Source organism: Leuciscus leuciscus (genome assembly GCF_965113295.1).
Source record: "Leuciscus leuciscus genome assembly, chromosome: 1".
Taxonomy (NCBI): domain Eukaryota; kingdom Metazoa; phylum Chordata; class Actinopteri; order Cypriniformes; family Leuciscidae; genus Leuciscus; species Leuciscus leuciscus.
The window spans coordinates 16832518-16847379 of record NC_138725.1 but is presented as its reverse complement, the minus strand read 5'-3'; the positions used below and the strand labels follow the sequence as shown (position 1 = coordinate 16847379).

Here is a 14862-nt window from a genome sequence, read left to right as displayed (position 1 = left end):
GCACTTCATTAACTGGGTATATTTACACATTTCAGCACATTTACACACATTTACAACTGATATTTGCGAGCATGCATCGTTAATGATAATGAGGCAGCATTTATATAGTCAAAATATAATCTAAACACCTACTAGGCCTCCTTTCTAAAATAATTTCTAAATTCTATCTTTCATACATAATGATCTAAACATATCATTTACTGCTAGGCTACACATACAAATACAAATTTCCTAACCAAGGGGTGTAGCATATGTACACAAAAAACAAACAAAAAAAACAAAACATTTTTGACGTTGAAATGGTACGATATATTGAATTCATGGTATAGATATGCACTTTCATTAGATCGTGTTGAATATAGGTAGATATCAAATGTCAATACTCTGGATGGCAAGTCCACCCAGTATAATATGTAAGCTCATGTTTTGAATAGCTTGTCAACTAATGCAAGTAAGAATAAATACTTACTCATCCGAAATTCTATCCACGGCTGGATCAATTGCTCTTCAAAATACAAACGGTCGTCATCAGAGTAGTCGCGCTCCTCTTCTGATGAAAATCTGGACTCTTCGTCGCTAGTATCCAGGACGAACTGAAGGGCTTCCGCACCGGTGTACCGTGTCATCTTCCCAATGCGCGGGTGACTGAATGATGAAACTTGAAGCGTTTAATGCATTTGCTTGGGGGCGTTTACCTGTTTTGCATAGATGGCTTAGCACATTATCTTGTGAATAGCGCGCTCCGTGAGTAGGCGTGAACGAATTAAAGTCAATGAGCTCGTAATGAGCTCGACTGGAATCGCTCTCTTTTTATACAGATTACAGAAGCTGATAATATTTGTTTTTTATATAAATGACTTCATTTAAATGCTGCGATCTCAAGCTTTATGCCCGTGGGTCTGTTTGCCTGTTTGACTGAATTTTCGCGGAGTTATAGATCATTTTCGAACGCGTTTCAAATGGGAGTTTACTGAAAGAGAGAAGGCAGAAATCGCATCATGTTAAAGTTTCTTTATTTGTCAAAAAGCAAAACACTTTATTTTTATTGTGAGTATACAGAAAAAAAATAGAAACTGAACAGGATCGATTGATGTATAACACGAAAATTAAAGATCAAAATGAACAGAGCATTTTGTGTTTATTTTTCATTGCTAAAAAAAAAAAACGAGCAAAACGCGCGGGCGTTGGTCCCCAGAGAGTTAAGCGTGTGGTTAAGTGGTCCAGTGGCAGAACTTTTGCCAAGCGTGTCAGAGGTTCTGGGTTCTAATCCGCACTCGTATAGGTAAAAAAAAAAAAAAAAAAATTATGTTTATCAGTGGTTATATATCAGGCAAGGACACGGTTGTGTGCATTTTGTTTTGTAATTTCACCGGAACGAATAGAGAGTCTCCACGATCGCGTGTCCGAGTGAAGACTGTGTGCGAGCCACGAGAACACAGTATCAGCGCCACTGATCGCAGCGGCAACAAGCACTTTGATCACTTTACACACAAAAAACAACACAATTCAGCGCTAGATCGCCTCTTATTTAACAAACGAACTAAATGACTGCTCTGCTAGTTAACTGAAGATGTTTTATTTATTTGTATTGGTATATTAGTGCCGCGAGATGTTTCAAAAGTGGTGGGGACAATATCGACCTTAGCAAAAAGTGGTGGGGACATGTCCCACCCGCAAATTACGCCTATGTTAAAATAACACTTGCCTGATGGGTTATGATACTGCTAGATCGGACGTTGACGTCACTTCTGTGAGTTGAGAAAAGTCAGTAAAAGTCCTGGCAGAAAGTGAAGCATGTGAAGTGAAGACGATCCGAGATCCCGCGAGATCCATGTTTGGCAATTTGTCCTATCTGTTAAGTCACGCTACAGTAGTGTGAAGGAAAAATTGCTTTATTTGTCATTTAAAATAATGGTGCTGATGATTTTTAGAGACCCCCACAGGTGTATGATTTTACTGCTTTCATGGGAGCTCAACCTCTCTCTATGGGAGCTCAGCTCCCACTGGCTCCCACGTAATTCGAACCATGAGTATAAGTAAATAAAATAACTAAGACAACTAATAAGATAACTATCTATATGCATGTAAATATAACTCGCAAACCTGGAGAAGCAAAAGAAAACTGAGAAAAGGCCGTACCGAAATAAACTCGATAAAGATGCAGGGACCGTCATTTGGAGAAACTGTCATCCATTCAGAGATCCATATGAGCTGACTGCAGTAAGTTGGAGTGCTGACCCGCATTGCTACCTCCATCCTCATATTTAGACATTTAGTCAATTATCTTTTTTATGGTATAAGCGCATATACCAGTGAACAATTTAAAAACGATAAATCTCTGGAAGCCCACATACATTTCACCAATGGCTGGGTAATGTTACAGTATTTATTTACATTACGACTGCGACAACACAGTTAACAGTAGGGCTGGTCCGAATACCATTTTTTGAGCTTCGGTAGTAGGCTAATGAACATCGAATATTCGAAGCTTCGGAGAGAGGGTGCTGAACATTCTACTCTCTAATAAGCGCAGTATTCTCTATGTGTCTGTCTGTCCGTTTGCATTTTGATTATTTCGAGAAACGTTCATCCAATCGACTTCACAAGGGAGTGCAGTGTCGCATTTGGTGCAATATAGTTAGACACGCGAGACGAGACACGTTCAGAATTAATAAACTTTGAATAAACTACAGAACAACGCGAGCGGGAAGCGGCGCGCCTCACGCGGGCAGGGCTTATAAGCTCTGAGAATGGACACGGCACTACTAGTGATATTAAACACATCTTCCCCTTGAACAACACAAAGTAAATACACTCGCACGTAACACACACACACACAGGTCTGTTAACTTAAGCAGTACTTTTAATAAGGTAGTGTAATATTTGTCTGACTAACAAATTACTGACACAGTAAAGGGTAGATTTAAATAAAGAAAAACGAAATTTAAATAAAGAAAAACATAATTTTAAATAAAGAAAAAAAAATTAGTAACGAAATTTAAATAGAGAAAAAACGAAATTTAAATAAAGAAAAACGAAATTTAGTTCAATTAAAAACTAGATTAATTTAGATTGATAATAAAGGGTAAAAAGATTAATACATTTTGTTTCTATTATTCTATTTTCCACAAAGTCAAAGCAAAGCAGCTTAACCCAAAATACAAGCTCAGGCATGCACTGTTAAACTTTGTTTAAAGTCGGCATGAAATCAAAATGGACCCTATTTCCTTTGTTAGGGCATATTACTAGTCTTGTGAACAATTAATAATTTTGGCTTCGTAATCTTTAATCAAAATCTGAAAATGCCCCTCCCATCTGCCTTGGAGGACCTTCTCTGATGACGTAGGTTTGAGGACTTGGGTTGGGAAACGCTTAACCACTCCCCTCAAATCGTTAGTCTGTAATGAGCGAGAGATGGAGAGGAGGAGCGCTAGAGTGAAACCCTGCCCTCTGTTCAATATTCCTTTTCACTGGGAAATACGTCACAGCACTGGAGAAAAGTCGTTTGCAACTTCCGGTTCACGCGGACTTTAACCTATATATTGAAAAAAATTCACAAAAGATATTTGAAATATTAAAATAGACCATTTACTTGCATTTGATGTATTGTCTATGTATATAAAATCACTTTGCAGACACTTACATTTGACATCTGGTCTTTAACCTTATAAAAACAAACTTAGTAACTGATACATTTTTGATTTTGGCAGATCATCTCGTCCAACCAATCTGCAGTCGTTGAAGCTCCTCCCACTGTTCATCATCAGTGAAGCTCCACCCACAGTAATTACATCTTCAGTGAAGCTCCTCCCACAGCAATTATCCAATAAATGCTGTAAAATCCCATCAGCTGCAAGTGAAGACGAGCATCAGAGCATCAGGAAGAGCTGAAATCTGCAAAGACTGAGTTTATTAAAGAGGACAGTGAGAACATGAGTGATCCAGAACCCTGCAGAATGAAACACACTGAAGATCCTGAAGAACAAAGAGGTTGGTGTTTATTCTTCATTCATTCATGATGCTGAGGAACATTCATGTTAGAAACATTCAAGCACTTCATCACATTTAGATATGCAGTTAAACTATGAAATGGTACAGATTTTAAAAACATGTTTAGTAGAGGGAGGTTGGAGAAACTTTCATATAGATTGTCAACATCAGGTTAAACTAAGTATATGTTTAGCTCTGGTTTATTGCAACCATGTTACCAAAATGTTAGATATTTCTCAGTATAGTTTGCAACATTTTTAGCAACAAACGGTAAACTCAAGTAAATTAATTTTCCAGAATGGCTGACAGGGTTGTAAGCGTAACTTAAGCAAAACATGATTTATAGTTACTGATAAAGTTGTATTTGCCATAAATTATATATGTTGTTACAAATAACTTCGGTAACAGGGTTGATGAATGTGGTCAACACACTACATTTTCTGTCCCAAAACTGAGACAATGGATTGAGATTATTTTCTTGTCCTCCCATCATGCAGTAGAAAGAGCCCAGATGATGTCACTTCCTGAGTGTCTCAGGTTTAAGAAATGCTCTGTTTTTAAAAAGAGGAAAATTATGTCAGAAGTTACAGGTTGAGTGAAACGTGTAGGACACAGATAAATTGGTAACGCTTTAGATTACAGCCCACAAAGTACACGTAATTATGGCGCATTTACAGCGTAACTTTCTGTAATTATAGTGTACCTATAAAGTCCTTACGTGCAAGTATAGGGGAACAATATGTAACATTTTGGGAATAAAGGGGGGAACACCCAGGAGAATTGACAAATTATTTATACTGTAAGTATTTTAGAACTTTTTTAGAATCTAAAGCGCTACTGATATTTATATTAAAACATTAAATTCAACACTAGTTAAAGTCAGTCTAGACTTTCAGTATGTGAAGTAGTGTTGTCAAAAGACCCGGTACTTCGGTACCAAGTCGGTACTAAAAAAATGAACCCGTTCAAACCCGGTTCCTTGATGCGCATGCATGCACGCATGCACTGAGAGCGTGCAGTTGCGCGTCCTCTTTATTAAAGCGCTGAGACATGGCGACCGGCGGTGCTGCTGATGTGGTGGCTGTAAATCCACTTGTTGATAAGAAAGGAGGAAAGAGACACATATGGAAATATTTGGGATTAGGCTAATGTCACGTTGTCACGTTGCCGTAAGTGGCCGTTCACGTTATTCCAAATGTAAGCGCGCTCATAATAGAAGCGACGCGGCGCGCTCGTTTTTCTCGTTTTCGGAATACATTTACATTTACATTTAGTCATTTAGCAGACGCTTTTGTCCAAAGCGACTTAAAAATTAGGACTAAATTAAGCGAGTCATCGTGAAGAGGCAAAAAACAACTCAAGAAGTGCTCCAAATACGAAGTTCAGGCATTGTTCAGAGTAGCATAAGCCCGATAAGTAGGCCTGTCACGATAACAAATTTTGCTGGACGATAAATTGTCCAAGAAATTATTGCGATAAACGATAATATTGTCGTTTTGAGACCATTTTCATCTAATATAATGATAATGGCATAATAATGCAGGTACACCTTTTCAAAGATCTATAAACTTGTATTTCTTAAGAATATTAAACATTGAAAACATTTTAAATATCCACAAAAAATGAACAAAACAACCAAAAACAATAAAAGCAATGGTCTATCAGTGTCTGTTAACAACAAAATTCACTTGAATAAATACCAAAAACAATAAATAAAATGGATGTAAACAAAATTGCACTTCAAAAATATTAAACATAAGGCTCAGACATAAATAGTGATACATTCCATAACAGGCAAAACTGCCAGTTAGGACCTTTGTAAACAAATTTTAAAAAGCCTCAACAGGCCATATCACACCATTTTGCACTGTCCTCCTTCCTGTTACTTTGTCGACTAAACGCCCGAGTGATTGTGTACTGTCGGGAAGATGGAGACGCACTTTATTGCGTGTATATGCTACGCACTGAAAATACGTGCGTATTACACACGGGGCTGTTTACACCTGCCCACTTCATGCGTTTTCTCAGATCGGATAGCTATCTGATTTATCAAAACGATTCCATTTACACCTGGTCACATAAATGTGTTTTTGCGAAACGGATTTAAATCCGATCTTCAATTCCCGCGCTATATGCAGATTTAATGGAGTGCACCACGTCACCGAAAGCAACAGATATGAGCTGCATTTTATTGATCATCAGCTAAAATTTCTAAATCAAACACTGCAATAAGAGAGAAGCGGCAACAGCCCTGGTAAGATAATTTCGTTTCTTAAGAATTTACTTTTAATGATGATGTTTGTGTGATAAGCGTCTGCGACTTACTTTCACTTTGATTTGCGAAAGTTTGCACGTTGGCATGAATAACGTTAGATGCTCAGCTGCTCATCTGCGGTGATGCGTGTTCCAGTAGCGTCGTCATATCTGGGTATAACATTGCATATAGCCTATAACACGCTCTCACACGTTTATTTTTTTTGCATTTTTGGGAGGAGTACACTTTACATATGTGGTTTCAACAACCAGATGCATTTACACTTGTCCAGTTTCGTCTGGAATGCGGCCCAGACCACCTCCTGAAGTGGCTTGAGCGATCGGATTCAAATCCGTCGCGAATGCGTTTCGGAGGGCATTTACACCTGGTCTTTTCACGATCGGATAGCCATCCGATCTGAGAAAACGCATGAAGTGGCCAGGTGTAAACAGCCCCTTTGGTAGAGAGAGAGATCGCTCGTTGACCGATCGTAGGCTTCTGGTAGGGATGTACATTCGTAGGAGTGAGTGAAAGTAGGAGGGAGCTGAGCCTGTGGTAGATCTGTAAGCAAGCGTCAATGCTTTGAACTTGAAGCGAGCAGCGAGAGGTAGCCAGTGCAGTGAGATGAACAGAGGAGTGACGTGGGCCCTCTTGGGCTCGTTGAAGACGAGACGAGCTGCAGCATTCTGAATCATTTGTAGAGGTTTGGTTGCACATGATGGAAGTCCAGCCAGAAGAAGCTCGAATAGAAGCTCCTTTTTCTCGTTTTCGGAATAGAAGCTCGTTTTTCCAGGCGCGCCTATGTTCATGGTTGCATAGCAATGACAGACGCCACGAGAGAGCAAGCGCTTGTGGAAAGGAGAAACTTGTCGATCTCCGAATGCAACGTGAGGAGAGTAAAGATGGAAAGCTTTTAAAGATTAAAGTATTTATTTTAACAAACTGCTAGTACTTATTAGAAGAAGCAGTCGAACAACAGGAGAGATCATCAGTCTGTGAGTGTTTACTTTTCCCAGTACATTTTAGCGCGGCTCTGTGTTGCTAGGAAGTTTGTTTTGTTTACTGTGTTTTGACTCTGGTAAAAGCGCCCGTGTGACGTTGTTTGTGCGTCGTGACTTGTTAGTTTCGCTTGACTAAACAGGAGGGCGGGGCCTAAGCCAGTTAAAGTATTTATTCTAACAAACTGCTAGTACTTATTAGAAGAAGCAGTCGAACAACAGGAGAGATCATCAGTCTGTGAGTGTTTACTTTTCCCAGTAGATTTTAGCGCGGCTCTGTGTTGCTAGGAAGTTTGTTTTGTTTACTGTGTTTTTACTCTGGTAAAAGCGCCCGTGTGACGTTGTTTGTGAGTCGTGACTTGTTAGTTTTGCTTGATTAAACAGGAGGGCGGGACCTGCTGTATTCAATAAAGAGGTATTAGGCGTGTATAAAATAGGTCAGTACACCGCGGCAGCCCTCGTGTGAAGCCCTCATCGTGTGAAGACCGAAGAGTGTAAAGACCAACGACTCTACCTGTGCGACTCCACCGAGCAAGGACACCGACAAAGCACTTGAGTATTAATTTTCTTGTTTTTTCTTTTCCTTTCTCTTCTACACAACTTTTCATCTGATCTGTCTGTTTGTGACCCCTCTTACACTGTGTTTTCAAATCCCTACTATTACTAACACGCGTAAATCAAATGTCACACGTCAGAGGCAGTCCAATCCAAACAACCTGCATACTTTTCCGGTGTCTTCTAGTCAAGTCAAGTCAAGTCAAGTCAAGTCAAGTCAAGTCAAGTTTATTTGTATAGCGCTTTTCACAATACAGATTGTATCAAAGCAGCTTCACAGTATTAAATTAAAATAATACAACAAAGTTTGTTTCAAGAGGAATTTATTGATTGATAAAATTAAATTAAATATCCCCAAAATATCCCCAACTGAGCAAGCCAAAGGCAAGTGGCAAGGAACCGAAAAACTTCATCAAGTGACCTAATGGTGTCCTAAAACTCCATCAGGTGACCTAATGGAGAAAAAAAAAACCTTGGGAGAACCCAGGCTCAGTCGGGGGCCAGTTCTCCTCTGGCATTTATGAGCTAGAGGCCGGATTGTAGTTTGAACTGTAGGATTATATGAATGCCTGGCTGAAGAGATGCGACTTTAATCTAGTCACTCCTTCTAGTACTATATTCTCTTTTCCTATTGGTCTCTGGAATTGCCAGTCCGCTGTAAACAAAGCTGATTTCATTACTTCTATTTCTAGTCATTTGGGTCTCAGTCTACTGGCCCTGACTGAGACCTGGATCAGACCAGAGGACACTGCCACACCGGCTGCCCTCTCCACTAAATTCACTTTCTCACACACCCCTCGCCTTACTGGTAGGGGTGGTGGTACTGGTCTGCTCATCTCAAACGATTGGAAATTTGATCATTTACCACCTCTGTGTGACAACAGCTCATTTGAATCACATTCAATTACTATCACTAGCTCTATTAAAATCCATTTTGTAGTTGTATATCGCCCCCCAAGGCAGCTCGGAAGTTTCTTGGAAGAGCTTGATGTGCTACTCTCATCCTTCCCTGAGGATGGTACTCTTCTCATAGTTCTTGGAGATTTCAACATCCACCTAGAAAAACCTCAGGCTGCTGATTTCCACACTCTGCTTGCCTCATTCGACCTCAAGCGAGTATCTACTGCGGCTACTCACCAATCAGATAATAAATTGGACCTTATCTACACACGCTACTGCTCCACTGACCATACACTGGTCACTCCACTGCACACCTCAGATCACTTCCTCCTCACTCTCAACATCAACCTGCCACAGAACACAACATACACTCCTCCACAGGTCACCTTTCGGCGAAACCTACGCTCACTCTCACCCTCTTGTCTATCCTCTCTGGTCTCATCCACACTTCCTCCACCTGATCAGCTTTCAACACTAGATACTAACAGTGCAACTGATAATCTTTTATCCACTTTAACATCCTGCTTGGACAACTTCTGCCCACTTTACTCCAGGCCAGCCCGCGCCACACCCTCTGCCCCCTGGTTATCTGATGTTCTCCGCGAACATTGTTCGAAACTCAGGGGTGCAGAGAGGAAGTGGAGCAAATCGAAAGATCCTACTGACCTTGGTCTTTATCAGTCCCTCTTCTCTTCCTTCTCTGATAATATCTCTACTGCTAAAATTACTTACTATCACAACAAAATTAACAATTCTTCAGACTCTCGCATGCTTTTCAAAACCTTCTCCTCTCTTCTCAACCCTCCTCCACCTCCTCCTTCATCAACATTTTTTTGCAACAATTTTGCTACATTCTTTATAAATAAAACAACCTCCATCAGTGGCCAATTTACCAATCCACAAACTGACACACACACTTTTCCAGCTAACACACACTCTCTACCCTCCTTCTCTCTACTCTCAGAGGCAGAAGTCTCCAATCTCCTCCTTTCCAGTCGCCCTACCACCTGTCCGCTTGATCCTATTCCCACTAACCTACTTCAAGCCATTTCATCCTCGGTTGTACCCACACTCACACACATCATAAACACCTCTCTTCACACTGGTACCTTTCCCACAGCATTTAAGCAGGCTCGTGTAACCCCACTGCTTAAGAAACCCACTCTAAATCCAGCACATCTGGAGAATTACAGACCGGTATCTCTCCTTCCATTCGTCGCGAAAACACTTGAACGAGTTGTTTTCAACCAGATCTCTTCCTTCCTTACACAGAACAACCTCTTGGACAACAATCAATCTGGTTTCAAAAGTGGACACTCAACTGAGACTGCCCTGCTCTCAGTAATTGAAGCTCTGAGACTGGCAAGAGCAGCCTCCAAATCCTCAGTTCTAATCCTGCTGGATCTGTCTGCTGCCTTTGACACAGTTAACCACCAGATCCTCCTGTCAATCCTAAAGATGAAGGGCATCTCGGGAACCGCACTCCAATGGTTCAAGTCTTACCTCTCAGGTAGGTCCTTTAGGGTATCGTGGAGGGGTGAGGTGTCTAAGACACAACATCTAGCTACTGGAGTGCCTCAGGGCTCAGTGCTGGGACCGCTTCTCTTTTCCATCTACATGACATCACTAGGATCTGTGATTCAGAAACATGGCTTTTCCTATCACTGCTACGCTGATGACACACAACTCTACCTCTCATTCCAGCCTGACGATCCGACTGTAGCTGCTCGCATCTCAGCCTGCCTGACAAACATTTCTGGCTGGATGAAGGACCACCACCTTCAACTAAACCTTGCGAAGACAGAGCTACTCGTGGTCCCGGCCAACCCAACACTTCACCACAACTTCACCATTCAGCTAGACTCGTCATCCATAACTCTATCTAGGTCAGCCAAGAACCTTGGTGTGGTAATTGATGATCAATTGAACTTCACAGACCACATTGCTAGAACTGCCCGGTCATGTAGATTTGCCTGTACAACATTAGGAGGATCAGACCCTTCCTATCAGAACATGCTACTCAACTCCTTGTCCAAGCGCTTGTTTTATCCAGACTTGACTATTGTAACGCTCTCCTGGCCGGTCTTCCAGCTTGCACAGTCAAACCTCTGCAACTGATCCAGAACGCCGCAGCTAGAGTGGTCTTTAACGAGCCGAAAAGGGCACACGTCACTCCTCTCCTCACAAAATTGCACTGGTTGCCAGTTGCCGCTCGCATCAAATTCAAGTCACTGACGTTTGCCTACAGAACAACCACTGGTTCTGCTCCCTTTTACTTTATCTCTTTACTTCAGACTTACGTGCCATCCAGGAACTTGCGCTCTGCAAGTGAATGGCGTCTTGTGGTGCCATCTCAAAGAGGCGCAAAATCTCTTTCTCGGACCTTTACCATGACTGTTCCCTGCTGGTGGAATGATCTGCCTAACTCTACCAGAGCGGCTGAGTCCATAGCCACTTTTAAGAAACGGCTGAAGACGCTTCTTTTTCGACAACACTTGATCCAGTAATACTAACACTTTCTCTACTACTCTATTCTATTCTGTTCTATAACTATAACAAAAAAAATTTATAATTCTGCGTTAGATTAAACTGAGAAGGGTCATAGCACTTGCATTTTGTTGTCCTACTGTTAGTTTAACTGCTTCTATTGTTCTCATTTGTAAGTCGCTTTGGATAAAAGCGTCTGCTAAATGAATAAATGTAAATGTAAATGTAAAGATTAGTTCTATATAAATTCACGGATAATTTGTAGGGCTGGACCCGATTATTCGAATATTCATTTGGTGGGTTGGTATTCGATTTGAAAATTTGACATTCGAATATTCGTTGTTGTTTTTTTTTTTGTTTTTTTTTTTGCACACCTGGCACCCCCCTCGAAACGGTTCTCATTCGCGCTTGAATATGTTCAACACTATAAAATCTGACGAAATATAGATATACACGCGAGAAGCGAGACGCGACACGTTCAGAATTAATAAACTTTTAATTAACTACAGAACAGCGCGAGCGGGAAGTGGCGCGCCTCACGCGGGCAGGGCTTATATGCTCTGAGAACTCTTTTTTTTTTTACAACTATCTTATATTGCCTAACCATTTTTAATAGGATGGAGTTGAAGGAACCCAACCTCATTATTTGCTTCTTCTTGGCCTACTAAAGTGTTCCTGCAAAGGGAGTATTCTCTGGCTAGAGCGCAGAACAGCGGAGTTTGTATGGACAGAAGTGCATGCCTGAGCTTGTATTTTGGGTTAAGCTGCGTTGCTTTGACATTGTGGAAAATAGAATAATAGAAACAAAATGTATTAAGCTTTTTATCCGTTATTATCAATCTAAATAAATCTCGTTTTTAATTTAACTTAATTTAGTTTTTCTTTATTTAAATTTCGATTTTCTTTATTTAAATTTTTTTTTTTTTTTTATTAGTTTTTTTTTTCTTTATTTAAATTTTTTTTTATTTTTATTAATTTAGTTTTTCATTATTTAAATCTACCCTTTACTGTGTCAGTAATTTGTTAGTCAGAAAAATATTAGACCACCTTATTAAAAGTATTGCTTAAGTTAACAGACCTGTGTGTGTGTTACGTGCGAGTGTATTTACTTAGTGTTGTTCATGGGGAAGATGTGTTTAATATCACTAGTGCAGTGTCCGTTCTTAGAGCTTATAAGCCCTGCCCGCGTGAGGCGCGCCGCTTCCCGCTCGCGCTGTTCTGTAGTTTATTCAAAGTTTATTAATTCTGAACGTGTCTCGTCTCACGTGTCTAACTATATTGCACCAAATGCGACACTGCACTCCCTTGTGAAGTCGATTGGATGAACGGTTCTCGAAATAGACAAAATGCAAACGGACAGACAGACACAGAGAGAATACTGCCTTTATTAGAGAGAATTCCGAAGCTTCGAATATTCAATGTTCATTACTAGCGAAGCTTCGAAGCTCAAAAAATGGTATTCGGACCAGCCCTAATAATTTGTTGTTTTGTCTAGTGAAAATCAATATTGACCTTGTATTTGAAAAAGGATCCTCATATAAAAACAATACTAAAATTCAGAGTAAGTTAATTCGCATTCAGAGATCGACTATTTTTGAAACGGTGCGAACTGCGCTCTCCATGATGATGAGGAAGTATCAGCAAAGAATTTATTGATTTCTAGCCCTTTGGTACCGAAATTGGTACCGAGAACCATGGATTTTCACTGGTATTGGTACCGAATACTGAAATTTTGGTACCGTGACAACACTAATGTGAAGTTTATACTGAAACTTTAAACTTGAACTACAACACAGGGAAATTCACTTGATCTTGTGTTTCTGGTGTCCCACATTCACATGTGTATGAATGGAAGTCAGCGGAACAAAAATAGTGTAGGGGCATTGGAAGCAAGATTATTGAAAGGGGGGCATTCAGGTGTTAATGGGGGGCGTTAACGAGTTTAAATGTATAACGCAAATTTTAGTTCATTTACTTTTATTCAATTTAAACATTTAGTAATTTATTTTTAATAAACACTTTAAGAGGACTATTTAAAAAGTGTTAGGACTATGTTAAATTATGTTGTAAAACATGCGCAGTGTGTGATGTCAAATTGTGTGTGCACGCGTGAATAGTGTGTGCGTGAATAGTGTGTGCACTATAATGGTGCGCGTGAAAGAATACGTCAGCAGCGCTCCAAAAAAAATAACATTAGTCTGCAGCCGCTCTACTCCTGACCGCAAGTCCACCATCAGTGTTGTAGGAAGGCACTAGGCAGGTTTTTTGTGTTCATTTCTATTGCATTTCGATTGAAAGCAGTATCAATAATGTCAAAAATATGATGTGCAGTCAAGTTCGGGTGTGTGTATATGCTGTTTAAATGAGTGCTCTCACCGATACGCTTGTTGTGATTCGCGGAGTTTTGACGAGTTGTATTTTGACGACTTGATATTTCTTATTCAAAAGTTCTAAATTCTAAACAGACCTCTCATTCTAAAATCTTCCAGTTTAATGCGACATAGGGCTGGGCGATAAATCGATTTTATCGATTAACTCGAATGTGTAGTTTACGTCGATTTGTTTGAATGAAAATCGGTTTTCTCTTTAACATTCGCCGACGCTCCCCTCTGGGCTCCCGTAGCTCCGAACGGGCTCAGCCCTTCCCCCGCACGTTTGCCATAGAGATACACAAACAACATGGCAAGTTAACAAGACCGCGGCAGCACAAGCACACCCGCCAAATTTTGTTGTGATTCGCGGAGTTTTGACGAGTTGTATTTTGTCGACTTTATTATTTCTTATTCAAAAGTTTAGAATGCCTAACATTCTAAAATCTTCCAGTTTAATGCGACATGTAGCTTTACTTTTGCAAAGACTCTATTATGTTTCCAGTCATAGACCAGCGCTCAAGCACTGACTAGACTAGAATCACGCAGCGGATGAAGTTGACAAGCCATTAAAAAGTATTGACTTAAAGGGATAGTTCACTTTGAAATTAATTTTTGATATGTTTTAGCTTACCTCAAGGGCATCCAAGATGTAGGTGTCTTTGTTTCCGCAGTAGTTTCAATTTTGATATTTTTAGGTCAAACCGTTCTTGTCTGTCAGTCATATAATGCATGTCGATGGTCACTGGCTCAAAACACAAGCACAGAGTCCAAATTAAAACAATTCCCCATCGTCCAAATGAAACAATTCCCCATCATAAGTACACATTGATGGCCTAAGACACGAAACGAGCGGTTTTGCAAAGACTCTATTATGTTTCCAGTCATAGACCAGCGCTCAAGCACTGACTAGACTAGAATCACGCAGCGGATGAAGTTGACAAGCCATTAAAAAGTATTGACTTAAAGGGATAGTTCACTTTGAAATTAATTTTTGATATGTTTTAGCTTACCTCAAGGGCATCCAAGATGTAGGTGTCTTTGTTTCCGCAGTAGTTTCAATTTTGATATTTTTAGGTCAAACCGTTCTTGTCTGTCAGTCATATAATGCATGTCGATGGTCACTGGCTCAAAACACAAGCACAGAGTCCAAATTAAAACAATTCCCCATCGTCCAAATGAAACAATTCCCCATCATAAGTACACATTGATGGCCTAAGACACGAAACGAGCGGTTTGTGTGAGAAAACGAACAGTATTTATATCGTTGTTATCTCTTGAAAACAGCACACGTCCAAATGATCTGACG

The 14862-nt window shown here is 40.2% G+C and overlaps 2 protein-coding genes across 2 annotated transcripts in view; both read left to right on the top strand.

Moving 5' to 3' along the window:
- LOC309499043 (uncharacterized protein) overlaps positions 1-14862 on the top strand; it is a 95993-nt gene that overhangs the window by 37870 nt on the left and 43261 nt on the right. The window lies entirely within an intron of this gene.
- LOC309502595 (uncharacterized protein) overlaps positions 4972-14862 on the top strand; it is a 29927-nt gene continuing 20036 nt past the window's right edge. Inside the window, exon 1 of the mRNA XM_082174996.1 lies at positions 4972-6632. The gene's annotated coding sequence lies outside the window, so the exon portion shown is untranslated. The remainder of the gene's footprint in view (positions 6633-14862) is intronic.